Source organism: Callithrix jacchus, chromosome 2, assembly GCF_049354715.1.
Source record: "Callithrix jacchus isolate 240 chromosome 2, calJac240_pri, whole genome shotgun sequence".
Taxonomy (NCBI): Eukaryota; Metazoa; Chordata; class Mammalia; order Primates; family Cebidae; genus Callithrix; species Callithrix jacchus.
In genome coordinates, this window is record NC_133503.1 from 193974156 (window position 1) to 193999908 (window position 25753).

Sequence of the window (25753 nt, forward strand, 5' to 3'; positions counted from 1 at the left end):
ATGAGGGAAAGAGACTTTTCTAGAATCTCTCCTATATGTTTGTTCCCTACAACTGCATTGCTGGTGGTACCATTTACAAAGATAAGGGAGCCTGGGATAGAGGAAATGTGGAGAGTGATGGAATGGGAATAATGGAAAAAATACCAGATTTTATTCTGGGTGTGTGAACTTAGAGAAGTCTAGTAAGTAAATACCCAGTGGAGTTGGGAAGTAGGCAGTTGCCTAGATTAATCTAGTGCTCAGTGGGAAGGGCAGAGTTGGAGATGAAAGCCTTGGAAATCATCAGCATATGGATGATGTTTAAAGCCTTAGGACTGGCTGAGACAACACTGCATTAATTTTCTACTTTCAACTATGTGTTTTCTGGGTTTCTATGAATCATAGTGTCTCAGATCTTAACAGGACTCTTCATAGCTTCCACTGCTGTGGGTATATTCACATTGCATTTGGTATATTTGTTCATCTGGGTTCTCAAGAGGGACAGAATTGGCACTCAGTATTAGCCATCACAGCAGCATAGCTTAAGATGGCAGCATCTATTTCTAGATTTCTGGTGAATTGTTGATAAATTCAGAGGCATCATATTTTATAGGAGAATTTTCCCCCTGGGTTTTTGTGGTTAATAATGAACTTGAGAATTTCTTAAAATGCATAGTGTCAACATGAAACACATTCCTTGCATGGGGCCTAATTAGGTATCAGTTTCTGCTCATAGCAGAAGGTGTGCTCCTTTTAAAGCTGGATGGGGTTTGATACCTGCTGTGTTCACAGACTTTCAGCCCAAGTTTTGAGTCTCTTTCATTTGGGATGTTGACAGTTGGGCTTTATTAACAGGTCTAAGTTAAGTAATAAAATATTTGAATAAACACAAGGAATATACAGAACTGAATTCATAAGTAAGATTGTTGAGCACCTTCCTTTCCATAATTTTGCATGGAGGATTAATATTCAGATAATAGTCATTTGTGTCAATAGAATTGCAATAGATGTTAAGATAATCTAATGAAAGAAACTAACTTCTGAGTAATTCATACTTGAGAAATATGTATTTGCTGTTTCTTAAAACTCAGTCATCAAAACTATATGATTACCATTATAATCATTTTAATAAAATTATTTTTCCCTGGCCATATTATCTATTTTTTTATCTTAAAGATGGAGATAATATATATGTCAAATATGGAGACTGTACAACTCAAAATATATCTGCACACCTGTTGGAGGTATCGACTTCACAGCATTATGTGCATGAATTGGTTTCTTAGGGCTGCCCTTAGAAACTCCCAGAAACTAAGTAGCTTAAACAACAGAAGTTCATTGTTTCACAGTTCAGGAGGCCAGAAGTCCAAGGTCAAGGTGTCATCAGATTGGTTTCTTCTGAGGGTTGGGAGGGAGAATCTGTCCCTGGCCACTCCCCGAGCTTCTACTGGTTTGCTGGCAGTCTTTGGTGTTCCTTGGCTTACAGAAGCAGCTTCCTGACCTCTGACTTCATCTTCATGTAGCATTCTTCCTGTGTACCTGTCTCTTTCTAAATTTTTCCTTTTTATAAGGATGCTGGTCATATTGGATTAGGGCCTGCCCTACAGACCTTGTTTTAACTTGATTACATCTATAAAAATCTTATCTTCAAATAGAGTCACATTCACATGTTCTGGGGATTGGATGCTAACATATTTTCTGAGAGGGGATACAGTTCCACCCAGAACGGTGTGTGATCTCTTGTCCTTAACACTCCTCATTTTCCTTAGACATTATTAATGAGCACATTCTGAAGACAGTCTCTGTTTATCTGTCCATATCCCTGGGAGCACATATGTAGGCCCATATTTCAAAACATCATTGATATGTTTATGGCACACTTACAAACCTGACCCATGCCTCTAGCCCTCACCTCTTCATTCAGTTCCAAATGGGTATTCGTACCTGCCTTTTTGTCACATCCAGCTGGATGAATAAGACATCTCAAGCTTCACATGTTAAAAACAAAATGTTGTTTTTGATTTTTCTCCTCAAATGCTCATCCATCATGTTTTCTCATCTTAGTAAATGATCCCTGCATTCCCTCAAACTCTATCCAAAAAGCCGAGCTATCCCAATGTGTTTCTTTCCCTCACTGCCTTCTGGTAATTTCCACTGCTGTGTTGGTTTTGTATTGCTTCCACCATAGTGAATTGCTAGCAACTTAGTGATTTAAGCCAACACCAGTTTATTATGTCACTACCTCAGAAGTCCGATGTGGGTTTCACTGGGCTGAAATCAGATCGTCTTCAGGCCTGCATTTCTTTCTGGAGTGTCTGGGGAAGTATCTGCATTTAGGTTCTTGGCCAAGTTCAGTTCCATGCCATCCCCTGGTGGAAGTCTCTGTTTCCTTACTGGATGGCGGCTTAGAAACATTCTTGACTTCCAGAGTCCACCTGTATTCCTTGGCTCTGGCTTCTTTCCTCCATCTCTCTTTGCATCTCTCTTACCTCCTCTTCTCTCTCATCTCTTGCCTCGTCTGACATACAACTCTGGATATAGCTGGAGAATTCTCTGCTTTTACCAGCTCATATGATTAGATTGGAATAACCTGGATAATCCAGGATAGTCTCCCTATTTTAGGTCAACTGACTTGTAACCTTAAGTCTATCTTTAGGCCCTTCACAGTAGAACCTCAGTGAATGTTTTATTGATTTCAGGACTGGAGCTTGGGTGGAGGACATCTTTAGGATTCTTCTCTTTCAACTGCAATCTTCTCTTAGCTCTATTTTAGCATGCTTTTCTTCTCACTCTCCACCACTACCACTAGATTTCCAGTGACTACTGCTACTGCATGGTTATAGCAGACTCCTCACTGGTCCCTCATATGATCTTTATGAACCCTGGTATTTCAGATCCAAACAAGAGTATTTCTTTATGGCTCCTATTATTCTAGATAGAGTCACATTAAATGCAGCATAATACATACAGTTGATCTTTTTTTTCAAAAGAGCACCTGTGAGATCGTGTCACTTTGATATCTCTAATGGCTTTTTAAAAAGTACTTAGAATAAAATTCAAGCCTGAATATGGCCTGTAAGGGGCTTTTTATTCCTGCAAGGGCTCTGTCTTTTTACCTTCTTTGTAGGACCTAGCACCTTGAGAGACCATCCTGTTCATTTAGTGTGGATGTTAATTTGTCTGTGACACTTCATTAGAATGTACGACCTTTGTCAGATATTCAGCCCCTACAATGCATTGACATAAATATGGGATCATTCTGAATAATTTAAGTAGCTTTCATATGTGTATGTTCATTCACAAGCATGTGTATTGTGTGGATACCAGTGTGCCTCTTCTCAGAGTCCCCCTCGTTAGGAGTATGAATGTGCATCTGACTGAGCCCTTAACCCCAAAGAACTTGTAGTTTCATCTCATTGTATTTCTGTAATCTTCTCTCAAGTTATGCTGTACAAGAGTTTTCCCATTTTATAAATAAAGGAACTTCATCTAAGATGAGTTCAGCAACCTCCCTAGGGAAACCTGGTGCTATAACTAAAACCCAGAGCAATTGTTCCCTGCTCCTAATCCTTTCTGTATCATACCAAACTTGTAATTATTCTCAGCATTCTTAAAGCACAGATAAATAAATTGCACAAATGCACCAGTAGGTCTTCCTTCTCTAAAACGAAAGGCCGACACAAATGCCCATGAATATCTCCCCCGCATTCCTCCACTGATGTACTTGGTATTATATATGCTTCTTAAAATACCAAAGCAACTGTTTTAACAGAATACTTTTTGAGATCTTGGGACATGGATGATTAATTGGGTCCAGGTAATATCAAAGCCTTAGAATCATCTGGAAAAGATGACACTCAGGCTTTCTAGGAGAGAAAGAATGAACTAAGATGTGAAAAGCCAGAGGACACAAGGAAGATGGCAGAAAAATATGTACTGTATACAGAAAGTCAGGGGGACCTGCAAAACTTGGGGTTCACATGCTGCCAGAGGAAGCTCAAGCCTTTGGAGGCAGAGCTATGCACAGACCCATGCTCCACAAGATATCATCTCTGGGGCTTGATGTGAGTCACTCCCATTCTTGAATATCTCTCATCTCTGAAATAGATCAATAGTACTTTCTTTTCAGTGATGAATGTTGTTGACTGCATATATAAAGAATTTTGTACTATGTCAGGATCATGGACACTGTCTAACTCATGGTAACATGTAGAGAGTTTGTCATTTTTTTATGCCAACTGGATGGCTGTGAAGACATGGGTCACAGGTTGCCTCAGCTCATTGGTGCATAAATGAAACACTGTTTTTATTCCAAAGTCTCACTTCCTATGAACCACATTTCAGAAACTGAGACTTCAACAGTAAAAGAAGCCTATGAATATGAATACTCACAAAACACGAAGAAGTAAATTTCCGTGTTCTTATTTTCACCCTCTGACAGTGAAACAGCAAATAATATTGAAGTTTCAGGATATGCCTTAATATTATATACTTATTATGAAAAAGGAAAATATTCAATCTGTCAGGCCGTGATTATATATTTGCTATATGCAAGTAATTATAGGAATAAATATACTGATTTGTTTAAAATTAAGCTTCTGGAAGAAGCAGAAACACATATCAGATACAGAGTGTTTCCAAAATAAAACTGGACTGTAAACTGTTTGAGGGTGGGATTACCTCTGTCACTGCCATTCAGAAGAGTGCCTGGAACAAAATAGATATTTAATAACTATTTATAGAGTGAAGGAATTAATTATAATAAAAATCAGATTCTTATAGTAATTTGTTCAATTGTGTAATAGACTTCTCTGAAATATTTATTATCATAATCTGAAGCTCTGTCATATAGCCTTGCATTTTATTTTTAGGGAGAATAATCATCCTGGGTTTTGCATTTTACATTAAAATAATATAATAATAAGGCTGAATGTAGCAAACTCTATAATTAGCCATTTCCTCTGGATGCCTTTGAGGCCTCCAGTCTATTTCACTGTCAAAGCAGGAATGTGGTGGGGTAATCTTGGATACTTACAGACATGCAAGGTATTTTGAGAGTCCTGGTGCAGCACATGAGGTCCTGACCATGACACCAGCAGTGGGCAGCAGAGCTGAAAACTGGAAGTCACTGCAACTATGACATTAAAAATTACGATGTGGATAAACTAATTGTGTTTCTTTCATGGGATGATTCATCGTAGGATCTATTTTGGAAACCAGAATTGTTGATGTACATATTGCAAAAGTAGGTGACTATCTTTTTAATACACTAAATATAGATGAAATCTGTTCAATGGATTTATGAAGCAATGTCATTTATGCTTCTATCCTGATGATGAGTGCGGGTCGTATTTTGGAAGTAGAGGCATAAAGGGTCAACAGTGTGTTGTGATCATTATTGTTAAGATGCCCATTTTGAAGTGACCTCTCCTAAATGCCTCTTTCTAGTAAGTTAGAGAATAATCTGAGAAGCATCTTTCCTTTTAAATTACCAACCTCTTCATTTCTGTTACACTTATCAAACTATTTAGATAAATCATTACTACTTATTATGTTGTAATGTGCTGGATTTATTATCTCATCGATTTTAGGCACAGGAGAATTATAGAACAAAGATTGCTTCATTCTATCATCATACTTCAATATTAGCTTAAAAAATGAAAAGCAGTATTCTAGACTGTTGATTTAAAATATATATATATATTCTTTTTAAAGAGAAAGCAAAGCTGTCTCTTGGTTTCTGTCTTTTTCAAACATGAATATTGTAAGATTGTTCCATTAGTACCCTCGGTGGTTCACTGTGTCACTTTTCCATCTGGACAGACGTCGGGTGGAGACGATTTGGTCTCTGTGGCCAAAGGGCAGTGCCCTTGTTTCTTGCTTCAACTGCCAAGAAAGTGTTTGAATAGCACTATCTAATGTCATCGTGCTGATTATGCATACGGACACATGTCCATGGGGAGCTTGCCTGAGAAGAAATATTCATTTGTGTTGCTTTGGCTTCTCAGATCTTCCCAGATGATAAAAATCATTGAGTTCTTGGTACCAACAATGTAAAACTCTAATATATTTCTTTCTCTAATTTCCTAATTATGATTATATTGATATTGAGGTCATGATGCTAAGATTGTTATGAGCCGCTTTTAATGTTAAAAATTAAATTATGATGGAGTATTTAATAATACTAAAATATATTTTTAAAGAAATTACCAGGCATGGTGGCTCATGCCTGTAATCCCAGCACTTTGGGAGGCTGAGGTGGATGGATCACCCGAGATCAGGAGTTCCAGACCATCCTGACCAACATAGAGAAACCCCATCTCTACTAAAAATACAAAATGAATCAGGCATGGTGGCGCAGGCCTGTAATCCCAGCTACTCAGGAGGGTGAGGCAGGAGAATGGCTTGAATCTGGGAGGCAGAGGTTGTGATGAGCTGAGGTTCGCCATTGCACCCCAGCCTGGGCAACAAGAGCGAAAGTCTGTCTCAAGAAAAAAAAAATTATATTATTAATTTTCTTAAGGGGAAAATTGAATCTCATAGTGGTTTACATCCCTTTATTATTAAGGAAACTTAATTAACACACTCTTGGAGGAATGCCTGGCTGAGCCTTGGGAACTCATGGTAGTAGGGAGGAGAGCACTTTTCCCCACTTGGCAAAATCTTCTAGAGTGTTTGGTGGGGGCGGATTTGAGTTGAACAGATTCTGGTGAATGTTTCGAGACATAGTACTACTATCTAGGTGCTTTTGTTAATGAGCAGTACCTAAGTATTGAAGCGTATTTTAATATGTGCCTAAGTATTTTCAGTAATTAGCTTGGTAATTTAACTTCACAAATAAGAGTTTTGATCTAAATTAGCTTTCTGTTATTAAATTCATAATATCTCTTGGTTTTAGATTTTAATAGCTACTTAAGAGATTATTAAGAAGATCAAAAGTGATAATTTATGTAAATCAGTTTTGTAAACTATAAAGCAGTAGATATATTTAGGTATTATTATGATATATTCTCATTTATGTTAATATGTTAAACTCTTAATGAGTTGTGAGAAGTGAAAAATTAAATATTAACAATTAAATCTAATAAAATAATTTGAATAAATTTAAAATGATTAAGGGTTTTCAAATAGACCACATTAAAATTTAGAGATCTAAATTTTATTTTTAATAATCATAATTAAATCTGTTCCAATTATTTATGGCTTAATATGATGTGTCTTCCTTTCATTTTTTTTTTCACAAAAATAAAATTCTTATAGAGCAATACATCATTTTCCTTACAATTGCAAGAAAGAATCTGTGCACAACGGAAAGGAATGGAATCTGATTATTCCAATTAGGTCATAAAGAGAAAAACGGTGAAAATAATGCTGCAGGAAGAGAAACAAGGTTTATGACACCAGCTTTCTTATCGTTCTCAAATATTGCTCTCTCAACATTATGTATATGTGAAATATGCGTATGCATGTTCTCATTTATACATCTATGGATACAAACACATTATTCACATAGTCCTTAGTTATACATTCAGAAATGTGGCATTCTAAGATATTTCGACATCTAAATATGTAGATTACTAAAATAGAGTATCATGTATTTTTTTCTTTTTTCTTTTTTTTTTGAGACGGAGTTTCACTGTTGTTACCCAGGCTGGAGTGAAATGGCGCGATCCCGGCTCACGGCAACCTCCGCCTCCTGGGTTGAAGCAATTCTCCTGCCTCAGCCTCCGAAGTAGCTGGGACTACAGGCGCGCACCACCATGCCCAGCTAATTTTTGTATTTTTAGTAGAGACGGGCTTTCACCTTGTTGACCAGGATAGGATGGTCTCAATCTCTTGACCTCGTGATCCACCCGCCTCGGCCTCCCAAAGTGCTGGGATTATAGGCGTAAACCACCGCGCCCCACCAGTATCATGTATTTTTAAAAAGTGCTTGCTGTTTTATGCAAGTCAAATTAGAGTATTTGTTAGATTTAGAATTCTTTGCATTCGTTTCATTTAATTTAGATCTTTATCTGTGAGCCTGCCTTCTCATTGAGGGGGAAAGCACTTATGGATGACTTCACAATGTCTGCTAGTACCTTAATCCCACCACATTTTTACCACCAATGCTCTCATTACCTTCTGACTTCTGTGCTATTTATTACTGCTGAACTGATTGCTAACATTTCTTTCCAGATCAAACCTTTCATTATTAACATCCTTGTCTGGAAGCGTTATGCCTAGTAATTTTGAAATACCATGTCCTGGGCTAGTCTTTATTTTTTTACTTATTTATTTTTGAGACGGAGTCTTGCTCTGTTGCCCAGGCTGGAGTGCATTGGTTTGCTCTTGGCTCGCTGGAACCTCTGCCTCCCAGGTTCAAGCAATTCTCCTGCCTCAGTCTCCGAGTAGCTGGGATTCCAGGCGTGCACAACTATGCCTGGCTAATTTTTGTATTTTTAGTAGAGACGGAGTTTCACTGTGTTGGTCAGGCTCATCTCGAACTCCTGACCTCAAGTGATTCACCTCCCTCAGCCTCCCAAAGTGCTGAGCCACCATGCCCAGGCTGGTCTTCATATTAAAAGATGTGCACATGTTTTGGTACAATTGTTCGCATATTTTTTTGAATTAGAAAAATATAACACACAATGTACTTAATACGTCTGTGGAAAAGATATGATACATAGTTTTGTTTTGTTTTTTAGTTTTAATGTGCCTCGCATATGCCTTAGAATTTAGGTTTCGGCAAATTCTTTTCCCACACTCGTACAAAAAGCAATGTGTTTACGCACTTGCTGTATTAGCATAGGTATGCAATCCTATAAGTAAGTAAATACTTCAGTGATTACCTTGGCCATTGACAGTATCAGATGAGGAAAACTCTAGATGGTAGATGGAGGAATGGAAATTTAAGTCACATATTTTAATCATAGATAATTTAAGTTCAGATCCATGTTTATAATTGTGCTTTAGAATTAGATAAAATCTTTGGTCTCAATATTTTGAACTTGCTAAAAGTAGGTACCTTGATGTATTTTGGAGCCGCTTCTTAACTTTGGTTTTCCTCAGAGTGTAACCCAAGTATCAACTCCATGGCCATAGAATACCATCAGAAGAGCAGAAGAACCTTCCACTTGAAGGTTCCTGGGCATGCAATAAGACGCAACAAATTAGGTAGCCAAATCAGTGTGCCATTTCTCATCACCAGAATAGCAAACTTCCTGGCCTGACAACCCCAGGGGAAAGTCTGTACTCCATTTTTGTAATCACTTTTCCATTTCCCTGACTTTTCACTGAATTGTACTCATAGGCATAAATCTAATCTTTGATCTATATGGACCTCATGAATAGGTACAGGTTCTACTTTTCTGGGATTTTAAGAAATAGCAAAAGGAAAAAACAAAAAAAACCCTCAGATCCTTCACCAGTCATGGATGTCACATTTGAGAAGAAATGCTCTATATGGCAAGAACTATTGTTGGCAACTTCAAAATTTCATACACAAAAGGAGTTACTTTTTCAAAATTCCAAAAACGGTCATTAAATGAACATATATATGACTCCTTGTCCCACATGATAAATAAATATGTATAAATATATTTGTAACTACTGAAAAGTTCTAAAAGACACAGGCTTCCAAAAATGTATTTGTTAAAAATACTGTTCAAAATGAAGTTTGCTAGGATAGTTAACTTTTCTCCATTTACACTTATTATTTAGTTTTTCAGGAAATACTGCTGTGGTATCATGACCTGCTTAAGTAGATGTCCCATACATTTGTGGTGTTTCTGTAGATGTGTTATGATTTGGCTCTGTGTCCCCACTCATATCACAAGTGGAATAGTAATTCCCAAGTGTTGAAGATGGGACTTAGTGGGAGGTGACTGGATCATGGGGGTGGTTTCTAACGGCTTAGCACCATCTCCCTGGTGCTGTCTCGTGATAGAGTTCTCACGACATCTGTTGAGATCAGATGGGTTAAAAGTGTGTGGCAGTTCTCTGCTCACTCACTCTCCTTCTACCACCATGTAAGACATGACTTGCTTCCCCTTCACCTTCTGCCATAATTGTGAGTTTTCCAAGTCTCTCCAGCCATGCAGAACTGTGAGTCAATTAAACATCTTTTAAAAAATAGATTACCCAGTATCAGGTATTTTTTTTTTTTCGAGATGGAGTCTCACCCTGTCACCCAGGCTGGAGTGCCATGGTGCCATCTCAGCTCGTTGCAACCTCTGCCTCCCAGGTCTGAAAGATTCTCCTGCCTGAGCCTTCCCAGTAACTGGGATCACAGGTGCGTGCCACCATGCCCAGCTAATTTTTGGTATCTTTAGTAGAGACAGGGTTTCACCCTGTTGGCCAGGCTGATCTCCAATTCCTGACCTCATGATCCGCCCGCTGTGGCCTCCCAAGGTGTTGGGATTACAGGTATGATCCACTGTGCCGGACCTGGTATTTCTTTATAGCAACCTGAGAACACACTAATACAAGAAGCTTACTTCCTTTTGATGTTTTTTGACCCAGTTGTTAATGAATATTCACTTTAATAAATATTAAAGTTTTTCACTTAAACTTGTTTGTGAAATCTTTTGGATAAGTCTCCTACTTTTCATCAGTTTTCATGGAGAAGATATTTTTTCCCGGCTCTTTGTCTTCAATCAGTATATTAAGACTATAAGAAATAGACACTTGCTCATTTTCCTCAACTTGTAAACCCTCCCATAGGAGGCTTAATGAAAAAAAGATGACATGTGTTTTCTCTTATTTAAGGAGGCACAACACTATCTCATTTAAATGTAATCAGATAAAGGATTTAAAAATGTGTATACAATATCAACCTTGATTGCCTTTAGAATGCTTGACAAACCATGGTGGTGAAGAATTGCTTAATGGGTTTACTGGATAGGAAAACCCCTTGGAGTACTGACACCCCTAGGAATTTGCCTGATTCTTAGGGAACTGGAATTTCTCCTCATGAGCACGTATCGCCCTTGGTTGTTGGGTAGAAGGATGGAGAATCTGATTTCTCCTTATTATACAAACCCAATAAGAACATGTTGCGGTGGTTGTTAGCCGTGGCTCCTAGAAGACAAGCTTAAAACTTTGTAAACGATTTTAGATAGTTCTCTCTAGTGGTGAAGAACACAAGGATGATTTTGGACAAATTCTTTAACTTCTCTGAATCAGTTTCCTCATTTATAAAATGAGATAATAATAACTTGCCTCATTGGATGTACATGGAAACAGTGATAACATTTTACTTTAAGGCCAGACTGCTTTTTGGATACAACAATGGCAAAAATACAGTTATTTTTATCCATGAGAATATGAAAAAGGGTAATTTCAGTGATATGGGAAATGAGTTCTCCTCATTATCCAGTGGTGTGTTGCCCACTCAATAAAATACCAACTCTACTTATCTTCACTGCCATTATTATTTTTTTAAAGATTATTCCCGGCCAGGCTTGGTGGCTTATGCCCATCGTCTCAACACTTTGGGAGGCCACGGCAGGCAAATCACTTGAGCCTAGGTGTTTGAGGTCAGCCTGGGCGACATGGCGAAATCCTTTTCTACAAAAAATACAAAAATTAGGGGATATGGTGGAGCACACTTGTAGACCTGTGGTCCCATCTACATGGGAGGCTGAGCCGGGAGGATCACCTGAGCCTGAGAGGTTAAGGCTGCAGGAAGCAGTGATCACACCACTGCACACCAGCCTGGGTGACAGAGTGACACCCTGTCTCAAAAAAAAGAATATTCGTATTCTCTAATTGAGAGTGCTCATTTGTGAATTAAGAAAAGCACATTATTGACTAGGGCCAAATTGTAAGCTTAGAGCAAGAAACAGAGAACATAGCAGAAATCTGTAGAGCTAAATGAACCTTGATTTTTCATCCAGTCTTTCAGATTATGTCAGCAGCATTGAAATACCAAGGAATCATCTCATTCCAGATGGACTGGGTTATAAAGGGAGCAAACTCAGTATTTAAGAGCTTTACAAATCTGTAAGCAAAGCCTATGGACATCTAAACGTTGACTTCAGATAATACATTACCAGTTCTAGAACCAACTTAAGCTGTAACATACACAAAAGGGCCCCATTTTTAAGATGCCTATATAGGCTGGGCGTGGTGGCTCTCGCCTATGATCCCAGCACTTTGGGAGGCCTTGGTAGCCAGATCATGAGGTTAAGAGATCGAGACCATCCTGGCCAACGTGGTGAAACCCCAACTCTACTAAAAATACAAAAATTAGCTGGGCATGGTGGCACACGCCTATAGTTCCAGCTACCCAAGAAGCTGAGGCAGGAGAATCACTTGAACTGGGGAGGCGGAGGTTGCAGTGAGCCAAGATCGTGCCACTGCACTCTGGCCTGGTGGCAAAGCGAGACTGTCTCAGGAAAAAAAGAAAAAAAGATCAATATATAGGCACCGTTCAGAAAAAGAGGTGTGTATTCAAGTCTAACAGAAAAGTCTTCAAAATTCTTGAAGAACAATGTGCTATTTCTACACATAAGTCACGGAGCCTGTTGTGATTCACGTCAGTTTAATGTACAGTGCTGCCATGTCTGTGGGCAGCATCCTTTTGTCATCAGAGATCTCTTCGGACTTGTTTGGGTTCGCTCTCTGTCCTGTTCCACACACACCAAGCCTCACCATAGTACAAAGAACAAATGAGAGCTTGTTCTCAGGCAGTCAAGAAGAAACGGAACATGAAAGATTGATTGCCAAATATTTAAATACGGCTATCAGTTAAAAAAAATTCTCATAAGCAAACAAAAAGCACAAAGAGAACTTTAGAGTCCTAGAAATAGGGGGATGCCAGTCATGTTCAGCCTGTTTGTCCACCTGTAACCCTCACCTCCATGACGGCACCTTTAACGGCTATCCTCCATGCATCTGAACTTCCCAAGGCTGTCGGGAGTTAACTATTTCAAGGACAAAATGTTCCAGCCTACATGTAAGGAATTTTTATAATACCCCAGGCAAATATATCCTACAGGGAATAGTTATGCAAAAACATTTATATAGTTACGCTTTGATGTATTGAAACGTGGTATGGCTTCAAGAAATTACTCATTTGTTTTATTTCTGTTTGCAAAGAAATATTTTTAAAGTTGTCTCTTTGGCGGGTGCCTTAGCCAAGCACACTGTGGGAAGAACTTAAAATGCTTAGTCATGTGCCTTTTCTTATTGGTATTCCTTAGGTGCCTCAGCCAAGGGCAATGACATAATACCTAAGCCCAGCCAGAGAAACAGGGCCCACTCTGTCTTGACAGAGTATTATTCATGATCACCACTTTACATAAATGTTAAAGGATATCAAGTAAAGAGATGAGCTAATTATGCAAAAAATGGAAACAAATGCCACTCTTACGGCTGGGCAATTAAGCTGCAGTATTCTTAGTAGTCAAATAAGTCGAGTTAGGTCTTGAAAGACAGTGCCTTAAATTTATGCTTGAGATAAAGAAAAGGATAAAATATGATAGGTATTTTCCATCTGGTAATAAACAAAAAAATGGTCCCAGTTCTTCCATAAAGAACATCTCAATTTATAATTTAAAATTTTGCATTCTGCAAAGGTGCGCATGCGTGTGTGCATGTGTGTGTGTGTCCGAGAGAGAGAGATTACTTAAAAATGAGATCCTGCATTTATTGTTATTGATATTATTTGGAAAGAACATGTATTTACAGTGGAACTTGTACGTTGTGGCATTTTAGGAGGCAGTTGTGCTATTCGACATAGCAGATATGTTTCTTTATCTCTAATTAATTAATGCATTTTAAAAAGTGTGTTCTAAGCTAATTTTCTCGCAATCATTGTATATTTGATAACTGGGTGGATATTGCTGTCTTCAAGCTTTTTTATGCCAAAAATATAAAACCATGTGAATTTCATAGATTGATAATTTACAACATCAGGAAGGCCAAGGGGTTTAAAGCTGAACTATTACTGGGATGGGTCAACTCCACATTCCATTTGACAAGCCAAGGGTACTTCAAATACAGAGAAGTTAATTTCATGCCAGGGTAGAGAGCTGCTTTGGAACTCATTTTGTCTTCTTTGTCTGTCATTGCATGTGCTTTAGTTTGCGGCACAGGGTGAAGGAAGGCGGCATGTGAGTTCCCAAATGAGAGGTTTGTACCCTGCTACAGCAAATCATAACCAGAATATATATTATTAATAGATTCAGTATATGCTACACTGCTAGTGCAGACTTCAAATTTACCCTGGATTCAGGGCCATGAGCTACTGTGTGAAGATATGTACCTCTAGTCTCTTAGTACCAAAGGTCCTATTTTTGACCCTTGGTTTCAAGAGTTTAGGGCAGTAGCAGACAGCACTGGGGTTTCAGTTGTGTCTAAGTACAAGGGCCCCAGGCAGAAGTCCAGCACTGCCTGTTTGACTTCCTTCCTCGTCCCTTTTACCCATTCTCTCCTTTACCACCTCCTGCAGTCCATTTCAGTAGAGATAACTGCTGGAATACAAGTAAAATCTGAGCTGGCCCGAAAAATATGACTCCTTGCAAGGATTTAATTGCAAAAGAATCTTTGTGTTGGAGCTTCCCCATGTCCTTTGGAAGGCAGACTCACTAATTTGGCTGTCAATTGTGTGTAATTTTATACCTTAGCGTCTGGAAGGATAATAAATAGAATTACAGAGTTTTACACTGAAATGCTGATTATCAGAAAATAAGAAGCCAAAATTTCAGGAGCCATGTCTTTTAAAGTCTCTTCTAAATATCAAGTTTTGTTAGCATAAGCATTTTAAATGTTAACTTTAACTTATATATAAATCACTACCAAGTCACCTATTTTATGTTAAAGCTTTCCTGTGTTAATGTTACTTATTCTTCCACCTTTCTGTCCATATGAGGAGTAGGTAAAAATGACCAGGACATGAACATGCATGTTTTTTTTTTTTTCGTCCAAAAGACTGGATTATTTGTCCAAAGCGCCACAGCATAGTCAATTATTTTAAAGTTAATATTGCCACAGTAAATAGTAATTCCCATATACTTTAGTTCTACTTTTATTTTGTAAAATGTAAAAATCTTTTATTTTCTTTAAAGAGAAAATTGGCAACAATATTGCTAGAAACCTTTGAATTTTTTTTTAAATCAAGAACATTTAGTAGGTAAATTACATTCCATAGGTAAATCACATTCCAATTTTCATACATGCATGCCTTTTATAGCTCTCAAAAACCTAGGTTCAAAATAATTTAGAACCTTTTTAGAAGTAAAATATACATACAGCAATATTGTGGTTTTTGCTATAATGGCAAAAATTGCAATTACTTTTGTATCAACCTGCTATATTCCAGCACGTCCAGCTTGCTCACTATTACGCGTGTGAGACTCACTCACAATAGTGTGTGTGGTCCTACGTGGTGTATTTACTTTGCAGAATAGTACACTATACTGTATTCATTCTAGCGACTGGGCATTTCTGTAGTGGTCAGTTGGGACTGACATGAGCATTATAGGAAATGTCTTCTGGTGTACTTAGGTGAACATTTTTATATTCACCTAAGTGAATATAAAATGTGTGGCATATATACCTGTGTGTAGAACTGATGAGAAATAGAGTATGTATATCAAGAATTTTAGAAGAAATTGGCAAACATCACATTTTAACATTTTGTATTCATATTTCCACTTAGAGTTTTATGAAAGTTCCAGTAACACCCAATACTTGCCAATTTGGGCATTATCTCTCTCTCTAAATTTTAATCATTCTAGTGAGTACTTAGTGGTATCCCATAGTGGTTAAAATTTTATACCCTGGTGAGTAGTGAAGTTGATTGTCATAGTCCATTTTCATACCGTTATGAAGAAATACTGGAGACTGGGTAATTTAAAAAGAAAAAAGGTTTAATGTACTCACAATTCCATATGGCTAGGGAGGCCTCACCATCATGATGGGAAGTGAAGGAGAAGGGAAGACATGTCCTGCATGGTAGAAAACTAGAGAGCACTTGCAGGGGTACTGCCCTTTATAAAACCAGCAGATCTTGTGAGACTTCCTTCATTATCATTAGAACAGCATGGTGAACGCCTGCCCTCATGATTCAGTTACCTCCCACCAGGTCCCTCCCATGACACATGGGAATTATGGGAGCTACAATTCAAGATGAGATTTGGGTAGGGCACAGCTAAACTATATGAATTGTCTCTTCACTTATGTACTGGCCACGTGGATCATGTGGATGTTCTCTTTTGTGCAGTGCTTGTATTTTTCCTGTTTTCTATTGGGTTGCCTATTAATTTCATATTATGTTGCATTTCAGACTTAGACATATACAGAAAGAGAGAGAATGAAATATCTTATCCCATTAGTGTACTGTCACTTTCTTGATGGTGTCTTTGATAAACAATTTCTCAATTTTAATATGGCCCAATTTATGAGTTTTGAGTATTCTATTATGGTTAGTTCATTTTGTGTCCTGCTTAAGAAACCCTGGCTACTCCAAGGTCATGCGTGTGCTACATATTTTACTCTCAAAGCAGTTTCATTTAATCTTTCACATCTAGCCCTACACTTCAGGTGGAATTGATTTTTAGCATTTTTTTGCAGTGGGGTTCAAGTTGCATTTTTCAACAAGTGAAGGCCCTGTCTTTCCCTCTGCACTGCAGTGTCATGTTTCTTATAAATCAGGCGTATGTGTGGCTTGGCGTCTGGATTCCCTTCTCCTCCAACGTTCTGTTTGTCCCTCCTTACCTGGATACCACACAATCTTTATGACTGCAGTTTTCCACTCTGCCATATTATCTTGTAGGCCATCATCCTGATTAGTTCTCTTTCTTGAAAACTGCTTGCTCTGCTTGACCCTGTGCATTTTTATATAAAGTTTAGAATCCACTGTCCATCAAGTTGGGCCCTTTATCCCCCAGAAAAGAATGCCAAGGTTTTGATTATAATTTGGGGGTAGATTTTGTTGTTGTTGTTTTGATCAAATTGAGGGCTTTCCCCCAATATTTCCGGTCTGCAAAGATTCTTTTTTTACTTATGAATACTGATGAACTTTGTCAAGAGTAAACATTTTCTATCTTTGGGATTTCCCTTAAACCATTATTATGATTATCTCACAATGTTGAGTTTATTCTACTTCTTTCCTGGAAACACTAAAAGGAACCAAAATACGAGAGGATTGGGAATAAAATTCAAGTTACAATAATACTAGGAAACAAATCAGCCACAAACTCATATGAAGGAGATACATGAATTTAGACATCTCTTTCCAGATATCATAGAGTATGCATATTTCATTTTATAAAAAAGAAGAGGAAGGAAGGAGGGAGGTAAGGAATAAGAGGAAGGAAGGCAGGCAGGAAGAGAAGCAGGAAGAAAAGGAAGGAAGGAAGGTAGAAAAGGAAGGAATAAAAGGAAGGAAGGAATTAGGAGGAAGGAAGGGAGAGAGGAATGGAGGGAGGGAGGAAGGGAGGGAGGGAGGGAGGGAGAGAGGGAGGTTTCTGAGTGAGAATCCTCAACTGAAACACTGAGTTCTGAAGACATGAGGGGACACAGGAGAGACAGGGAGCTCCATGAAGGACAAGCTCCAGCAGGAGAAAATAACGTCAGGGGTTGGGGGGCAGGTAGACTACCTTTTCAGCTCCAGAAGCCTTCATTTTTTTTCTACTTAGAATTGCTCCCCTCCCAATCTGTTACCAAGCAAAAGTCAGGCCAAGATAAGGTTGCCATAATTTAAAAGTAAGTAATAAACTGGAATGGTTAAAGTAAGATAATGGGTCGACATTATCCAAAACAAAGTAAGAAACAAAGAAATCAGAAAGAGAAGAAAGGAACATAATAATAATATACAAAAGGCAGAGAAAGAATAACTACAGAAAAATAAAACGACTCCCAGGTGAAGTAAGAGGAAGTTAACCATTTTTCATAGCCTAATGAAATTTAAAATTATGATAAAAAAATCAAAGCGATCATAAGACAGAGGAGGTATGAAAGGAGTAACCATGAGCTGGCAAAGGTTATGGAAAAATAAACTGTCGGTGAAATGAAACCATTAGGAGCATGAAGAAGACAAATAGTGCAGAAATAAACAGGACTGGTATGAGGAAATAAATCAGAAAACAACAAAAAAGGGCAATAGATGTGGAAGAGAGATAAACGGGAGCTAATGTATGGGTTGTTGTTTTTACAGCAGTTCTCACCTGGGACAGTAATTTTCTTACAGGAGGGATATATCAATCTGGCTCTTTAATTCTACTCTGCCGTTTTCAGTGTCAGAGGTAACTTAAGGATTGTTTTCAGAACTGTGAGTGAAGAAAAGTGTGACCCCAAAGTTGTATAACCTTCTAAGTAGAGCACAAGTTCCAGGGACACCTTCACAGAGAATGAGTTGTACTTCCAGAGAGGTACCAGTAACTCCCATTCTAGGTGAAAAATGCTTCAGGGGGTTACATAATGGGGACATTTGCCTGACTTGCAAGTAATGGAAAATCCTTTTAAACATGCATTATCAGGAAACACAGGCACCCATCAACTTTCTTAAAGACAACATAGACTCAATCAATCCCTAAGTAGAGGTGAATAAAGAGTCTAGGTCTCAACATGCCAAAAGGAGAATAGATTTGGTGCTGGGAGTGTATGAGAACTAACCTGTACTTTATCAAAGTATGTCCTCTGAATTTTTAATAATAAGCTTGTATTTAAAAAAAAATAATTTCCAAAACGTTATTTTTAAGAAGTCGCTTTGATTAGTTATTATTTGAGCTAATACTATATACAACCCTTTTCAAATGAAGGTAAGTGTTTCAATGTCATCAAATATTATCCTAACAATTTACATTTGTATATTGTTTTAGAATTGAAGAAGGCCCTTCTGCAGATATTGTCTTGTTAATACTCACAGAAATCTGGTTCCACAGGGGTGTTACCACTGTTTTAAATAACTCGTCCCAGGTCATCTAATTATAAAATGTGGACCTGGGATCTATTTGGTACACAGGTCAATAAAAAGTGCTTAAAATACTTTACTGAATTTATATTTTTGCAAGCTGTGGCTAAAATAGAAATAATCAGGTGAAAGACTCAAAGGACTTGTTTGAGGTACTATAATAGCCGGGAGTAGGTGGGGAGGATATCATTATATAAAATTTAGCTTCAAAGTCCGTGTCTAGGAAGTTCTCTTTTCTGTGAGCCTTTTGGTTTGGTTAGAGTTTGCCATTTTGTACTCTCTTTGAATTGTAATTAATTTTAAAAAACCAAATACTTTGAATAAACCTATTTGTTGAACAACTGTTCTTCGTCTTTGAAACCAAAACGGGACTGGCTTTGAATATGAACTCTAAACAATCTTGAATCTGTCTCTTGCTTTTGCATTCATCAAGGAAATGAAGTCTGTTTTGAATTTGAGAATCATTTTATAGTCTGTTTTTGTTGTTGTTGTCTCGTGTGTGTGTGTGTGTGTGTGTGTATGTGTGTGTTTGTGCGTGTGTGTGTGTGTTTTAATGTTAATGTACAGATAGCTAAGAATCCAGATACATTCAAGGCAAAGGAATGGAAGATTAGAAAAACTAGATTTTGCCAGGCAGGCTAGTGGGAGGGTCCTTTTGTGATGAAATGTTGCATAAATAATGCCAAGGGGGGTCTAAATTCGCTGTTGCCATGGAGACCTTTGTGCCTGGCTGAACTCTATTCTTTTCTCTTTTAAGACAGCAACCACTAGGCTTGTGGTATCTCTGATATGTCTTGCTTTGCTTTCTCTTAAACTGTTTGCAAGTGAAAGCAGAAATTACCATAGGATAATTCAGCATCCTGACTTTTTAAAGGCTGTTCTTCACTCCCTTCTCCGTGGTTTTTGAGCTGCTCTGTGGTTCCTTTTAGCCTGATTGCTGGGAGGGAGGAGGAGGAGGTGGGTAGGATGCCAGGAACCGCCTGCTCCACAGCCTGGGGAAGGAGGGAAGAGTAACCCTTCATCTTTGGGACTAGTCGTCTTGTTTGCCTAGACTACAATTTTCAAGTATTTAAGGACCATTTATTTCAAAAGGTACAGCAAAGGTAAACAACAAAAAGTGAAAACTAACCGTATTTGGTTTTTCAATGCTTTCATTACGAATGTTGTTTTTGTGATAATTTTAACTAAAATTTTAAAACTGCAGGTTAAAGTTATGTGTAGAAAATACGTTAAGAATTTATTTCTGGCCTGAGAGATATCAATTTATTCAGCATCTGAACATTGAAATTGTGATGCCAAATAACCAAATTAAACAGAAAGGGGTTGTAAGAATTCACGTGCCATTTTCCTATTAACTAACCATTAAAACTATTTAATGATTGTTTTTAGTAAGACTTGGTGTGTCAGAGATATATACCTTAGATTTTATGAAAGTTATGATTATCCATGTAAATCGCCATATATAATTCAGTGAGAATTAAATAAGAGTTAATTTGGAAATTGAAGGTCTTTTTTTTTCCTTCAGTGCACAATTAAAGGAATAACCCCATCCAGTAAGAAATTATTCATGGAGAGTAAAGGCAAAAAAATCACCCAAGTGGTGTCAACATGTAAAGTAGCCAAAAATTCAATAGATTGGGCAGCTAACTTGTTGCATAGCTTTCTCTTTTTTGCAAAGATTATTTGGTTCTCAGTGATGAGTTTATACTAGAACTAGAATACAATAATTACATGTTTTGATCACTCTAAATGGTGCAGGTGTAAATAAAATGCACAAACCCCTTAATTAGAGAAAATCTTTACCAAGTGTTTCCAGATTGCTTTTATTCCGATAACTCATTGGAAAATTGTTGCCCAAATTTACAATGACTTTGTAGGTTTCACCTTTGACACCACTGTAGTTAAATAAAATGATTGTGTTGCCCAACAGATTAAAGAAACAAGTTGATTTTTTTGAAACCAGTGATTGAATAAAATGACAATCTATGGAACTTATTTTAGATTGTTATATATGTGTAAGATAGCTGTACCTGGTAGAATTGTGACTGCAGTAAAATGGAATGCCTCAGAAAGTCTTTAGTATTTATAATGTCTTTATAAAGTCTAAGTATCTTTAAATGACTTTCAAATGGGTAATAGTGATATAAATGATTTTTAACTTAATTTTGACAAACACAAGATAAGACTTATGCTTGATTAATATTATTTGAAATTCGAATGACTTTATAAGTTATAAACTGAGTGTAAAAAAGTGACCAAGTTGACTTAAAATAATTTAATTTTATCAGAAACATATTTTCGTGTTTGAATATATTAATTGCCTAGCCATAGTTATTTGTATTTTAAGGAAGCTAATGAAGAAGGGTGTCTGTTACTCAGAGGGCATCTCTTACTATTTATTTCATTTCAACTAATTATTAAATAAAAGTAAAAGTTTAAGTTTATTGTCTTAAAGCTAAGAAATCTTTTTATTTTTAAGGCATGAAAGTCAATCTCAATGATATGGATTTAGAATGGTGATTTAAGAAAACTTTGACCTTTGGAAGTGTTTTCCATATTGACTGTAATTTAATAATATTGCTGAACTATAAAAGTAAATCACTGTGAAGTTTTACCTTAGGAATATAGCGTTTGGGCGCTCACACTTTTCGTAAATCAATCTAATAGATTTACATGACATTAAGTCTTCAAACTGTAGGACACAGTATATGTATGTGAGCCAAATAAAGAGTCGAAAACGTAATAAGTTAACTCATTGGATGGTATGATTATGACTGCCCATTCCCTCATGTCTCAGAATGTTAATATTGTATATTTGAATTCGTTTTTTTTTAAATCCAGGTGTTTATATTATGTGGATATATCTGAAAACATACTAAGTAGGTGGCATTTTAAAACACAAGCAGAGGGGCCAGGCGTGGTGGCTCAAGCCTGTAATCCCAGCACTTTGGGAGGCCGAGGCGGGTGGATCATGAGGTCAAGAGATTGAGACCATCCGGGTCAACATGGTGAAACCCCGTCTCTACTGAAAATACAAAACTAGCTGGGCATGGTGGTGTGTGCCTGTAATCCCAGCTACTCAGGAGGCCGAGGCAGGAGAATTGCCTGAACCCAGGAGGCGGAGGTTGCGGTGAGCCGAGATCGCGCCACTACACTCCAGCCTGGGTAACAAGAGCGAAACTCCGTCTCAAAAAAAAAAAAATCAAAAAAAACACAAGCAGAGAGTCAAACAAATGTGAATTTAAAAAAATATTACACGTGAGAATTTTCAAATGCCATGTTACAAAATTTTTTCTGGGGTGTTTTACTCATAGATTGTATGCACACAATTCATAAAAAAGTTTCAATTGTTTAATAATATATGCCTATTCTAATAAATTTTATATACACAATTAAGAAAAAATATTTTTCATGTTAAATATATATGTATTTACTTGTCCAGACAATTCCAGATCTGGCCCAATTCTTTTATGATGATAATGGCCAAATTAGAGAATCCTAGCTAATAAGTTTGACCATAAGTTCCAGCTGGAATGGTATGGGAACAAAGAATGATGTTTGCATTTCTACAAGTAGCTTATCAACTTGTGAACTGTGATTTAGAGTTGTGTTTTGTGGCTATTTTAGAAGTCATTTTGCATTCACAATGTCTTATAGTCAAAAAAATTTTCTGAGTCCTTTCTCTGGTCTAAATATTGAGCTGCCACATACAAAAATGAAAGAGACATTCCCTAGGGATCAAGAACTGAAAAGTCTGGTGGGATCCAGATGTGAGAACTAGTACCTGGGATGTAGTAAAGTAATGGCTGCATTAACGCCATGGCCAAGGAGAGCATGAACAGCGTGATAGCTTATATGGTGCATTTGAACGTGATTATTAGGTCCTCCCCTGTGGCCGAGATGAAGAAAGATTGAGTGACACACAAAATAACCATTAATAAATAAATATAAAGATTATTTCTGAATAGCAGGCAAAGGAATCCTATGAAAATGTGTGTCCTATCATGTTACTACTCTATGCAGAGTTAAAATGCCAACAGTGGCCAACAAGGGCCTCTGCGCTGTGCCACCTGCTACCCCATTCCTCCTACGCCTCCCAAGATTGTTTCCTCCTCTCACTTTTTGCTCCTGCACAGGAAACTTTTCACCTCTCCTAGAACATGTTCCCAGAACTTGGATTTTGCATTTGCTGTTGACTTGCTTGAAACACCATCCCAGCCCCTCCTTTCTCCCCACCCCCCAGCCCAGATATACACATACCCCACCTCCTCATTGTTTCCCATCTTTTCTGTGATGCCACCTTGTCAGTGACACTATTCTCAATTATCCTATTCAGATTGCCTCCCTGTCATCTTCTTTTCCTGAATTACTTTTCTTTATTGCCTTTACCTCAGGTGGTCCCATGTAATCTGTTTATTGAGTTCACTGTCTGTTTTCTCCATTAGAATGTAAACTTCATGAGGGCAGGGATTTTTGTCTGATTTTTTTCATTGATGCATTTCCAGCACTTAGGCTGTGCCTGATGTATTTTTGAATAAACAAAAGAGAATCAGATATAGATATGTTATATATATGTATATATATATATATAAAGTGTGTGTATATGTATATATGCACACACATTTTTTTCTATACACTGTTCTTTTTTCCCCAATTTTTAAAAAAACAGATACAATGGTGAGTATTCAAAGTTATCACTTCAACCCCTTATTCTCTCTTAAGTAGGAGAGAAGTGGTCAGTTACGGGCAGCAGATTCACAATTTCTTATGTTCCAACACCCTTCTTATTCTCCATTGGAGCAGAGTAAGACCTGAGCATTTCCCTTCTATGGCATGATATATGATGTCAGACAGACTCTAAGTGAAACAATCTTAAATCTTCTCTCCTGTTACCACCCTCCAGCTGTGGAAATGTCACAAATGCCTTTGACTTCTATGTGCTCTGCCTGTTCCTTTCGGAGTGAAAAACATGCCATTATCGTAATACCCCAGCTCTCCCTAAGGGTTTGTGATTTATCTGCATTTTCATCAAAGAACACATAAAGAAGTATATATAATTTCTAAAATAATAAATTATGTATTTTTCTTTGTGTTTCTATCTACCCTCTATTAGCATGAGAAAAATGATTCAGTGGCCTGGATTTTTTATGGAATCATGCTCAGTCAGCAGCCCTGATCAAATTCTACTGAAAAAACAAAATGTATCTTTAGGGTCCTGAGAATCACCAATGAGTATTAATCATGTGCATGGTGATACTATTTGGCCATATCTAATCCTGGCTTACCTAGAAAACAGAGCAACAGTGGGAGCATTTTTGTTATTTTTGAATCAAATTATCTGCTTCTATCCCATGAAGTTCATCCTACCTTTGACATGTTTAATTAAACTCAGCACATAAGATTTTGAAAATAAAGTCTGTAAGCTCTAGGAATGTAATAAACACTGCATTGTGGCTAATTACATTATGACCTTCTCCAGTGTGTCAATATTTTTCAAAGATATGGGGGTTCCTTCCTCTAGGAATAAAAAATATTGAGTTAGTCTGTGACTTTCAACAGTACTAGCCTTTTTTCAAAAAAAATTTATATCTAGAATAAAAGCTAATTTTAAGTGTTGGTCAACTGTCTAATTGTTTTAGAACAAGGCAAAATGATTATTAGAGCCTTTCTGCCTCCTTTTCGCCTCCACTACTGTTTTGCATGTATAGAGTAACATTTGTATACGTGTTCCTACAAGGAGAGTAACTCTGAAGATGGTTATTTATTGCATAGCTTTTGCATTAGTCACACGTTCCTTCTTCATGAATTTTATCTGCCTCAGTTCATTTCAAGCCCCCATGCTCTTCTGAACCAATTTCTGGTAATTTTCATCAGCATTAATAGTTTCTTCAAGAGATACTATATTCCGTGTTGAAATGTTCAATGTAATTGAATTTACTTGCCGAGGTTGGGGATTAACTACACCCACGTTATTGTGGAGTACTTCATCCAAAAATTGGATACTGTAAAAACAGAGGCGGAGATGAAAAAGAATTAAAAAGGGAGACTTTCAGTTCATTGTGAGGCTGTGTGTGTAGACTCAGACATAGCCCTAGGGTGCTGCCCTAGCCCTGACTTTAGTTTGCAGACCCTGGTATGTTTGGGCATGTATTTGGCAAATAGAGGGCATACGTATTGACCAGATGTCATAGATATTCCATTTAGGAACTTATCTAATCACTGGGTATGCAGAATTAAATAGGAAATTTGCATTTCTTCATTTAAAAATTTAAAAGCCTGACCCCTCCATTTATTTTGTTATTATTCTGAAATAAAAATCAATAAAATTATTTTGCACATCCAGTGTGCTCTTATTTACCTATAATATCTCATTAAATCTTCACAAGGTCCCTACATGTTAGATATTATCCCAGTATGATTGAAGTGAAATTTTATGTTAAGTAATTATTCTAGTACATGATGTTTCTGAGATCACAGAATTAAATGAGCACAGGATTTTGAACCCATGTGTACTTAACCAAAGCTGACCCTCCCTCCTTCAGCCTTCTTCTATCCAGTGGCATGGCTCAATATAAGCATCTCACTTAGATTTTAGAAAACCTTCCTAGATTTCCACCTGTTCATAGACCCTTCTCACTGCACATACCTCTTTGTTTTATGATTTACCTCCATCCAGGTGCTCCAGGCACTTTTCCCTTACAACAAACTTTTGGACCCACTTATCAGCATAGAGCTAAGAATGACAGTAGGTGCTGTGGGAACTACTGGTGTCAGAATTCCCAGGGCAACTGTTATAAATGCAGCTTCCTGACTCAGTTGCATTATGGTTGCATAGAGGCTACACCCATCCTAAGGAGAGCAAGTAGAGTCTAT

General features: G+C 37.5%; 1 protein-coding gene across 25 annotated transcripts in view; it reads left to right on the plus strand.

Annotated features, from left to right (window-relative positions):
- Positions 1-25753, plus strand: part of CTNND2 (catenin delta 2) — a 967235-nt gene that overhangs the window by 311109 nt on the left and 630373 nt on the right. For 4 of the 25 annotated variants that reach the window (XM_035292314.3, XM_078365661.1, XM_078365666.1 and 1 more), the window contains exon 1: positions 19907-19983. The exons of 17 other annotated variants lie outside the window; for them this stretch is intronic. The gene's annotated coding sequence lies outside the window, so the exon portion shown is untranslated. Of the gene's footprint in view, positions 1-19906; positions 19984-25753 lie in introns of those variants that run through there. 4 more of the 25 variants (XM_035292315.3, XM_035292316.3, XM_078365667.1 and 1 more) reach the window with 1 other exon arrangement.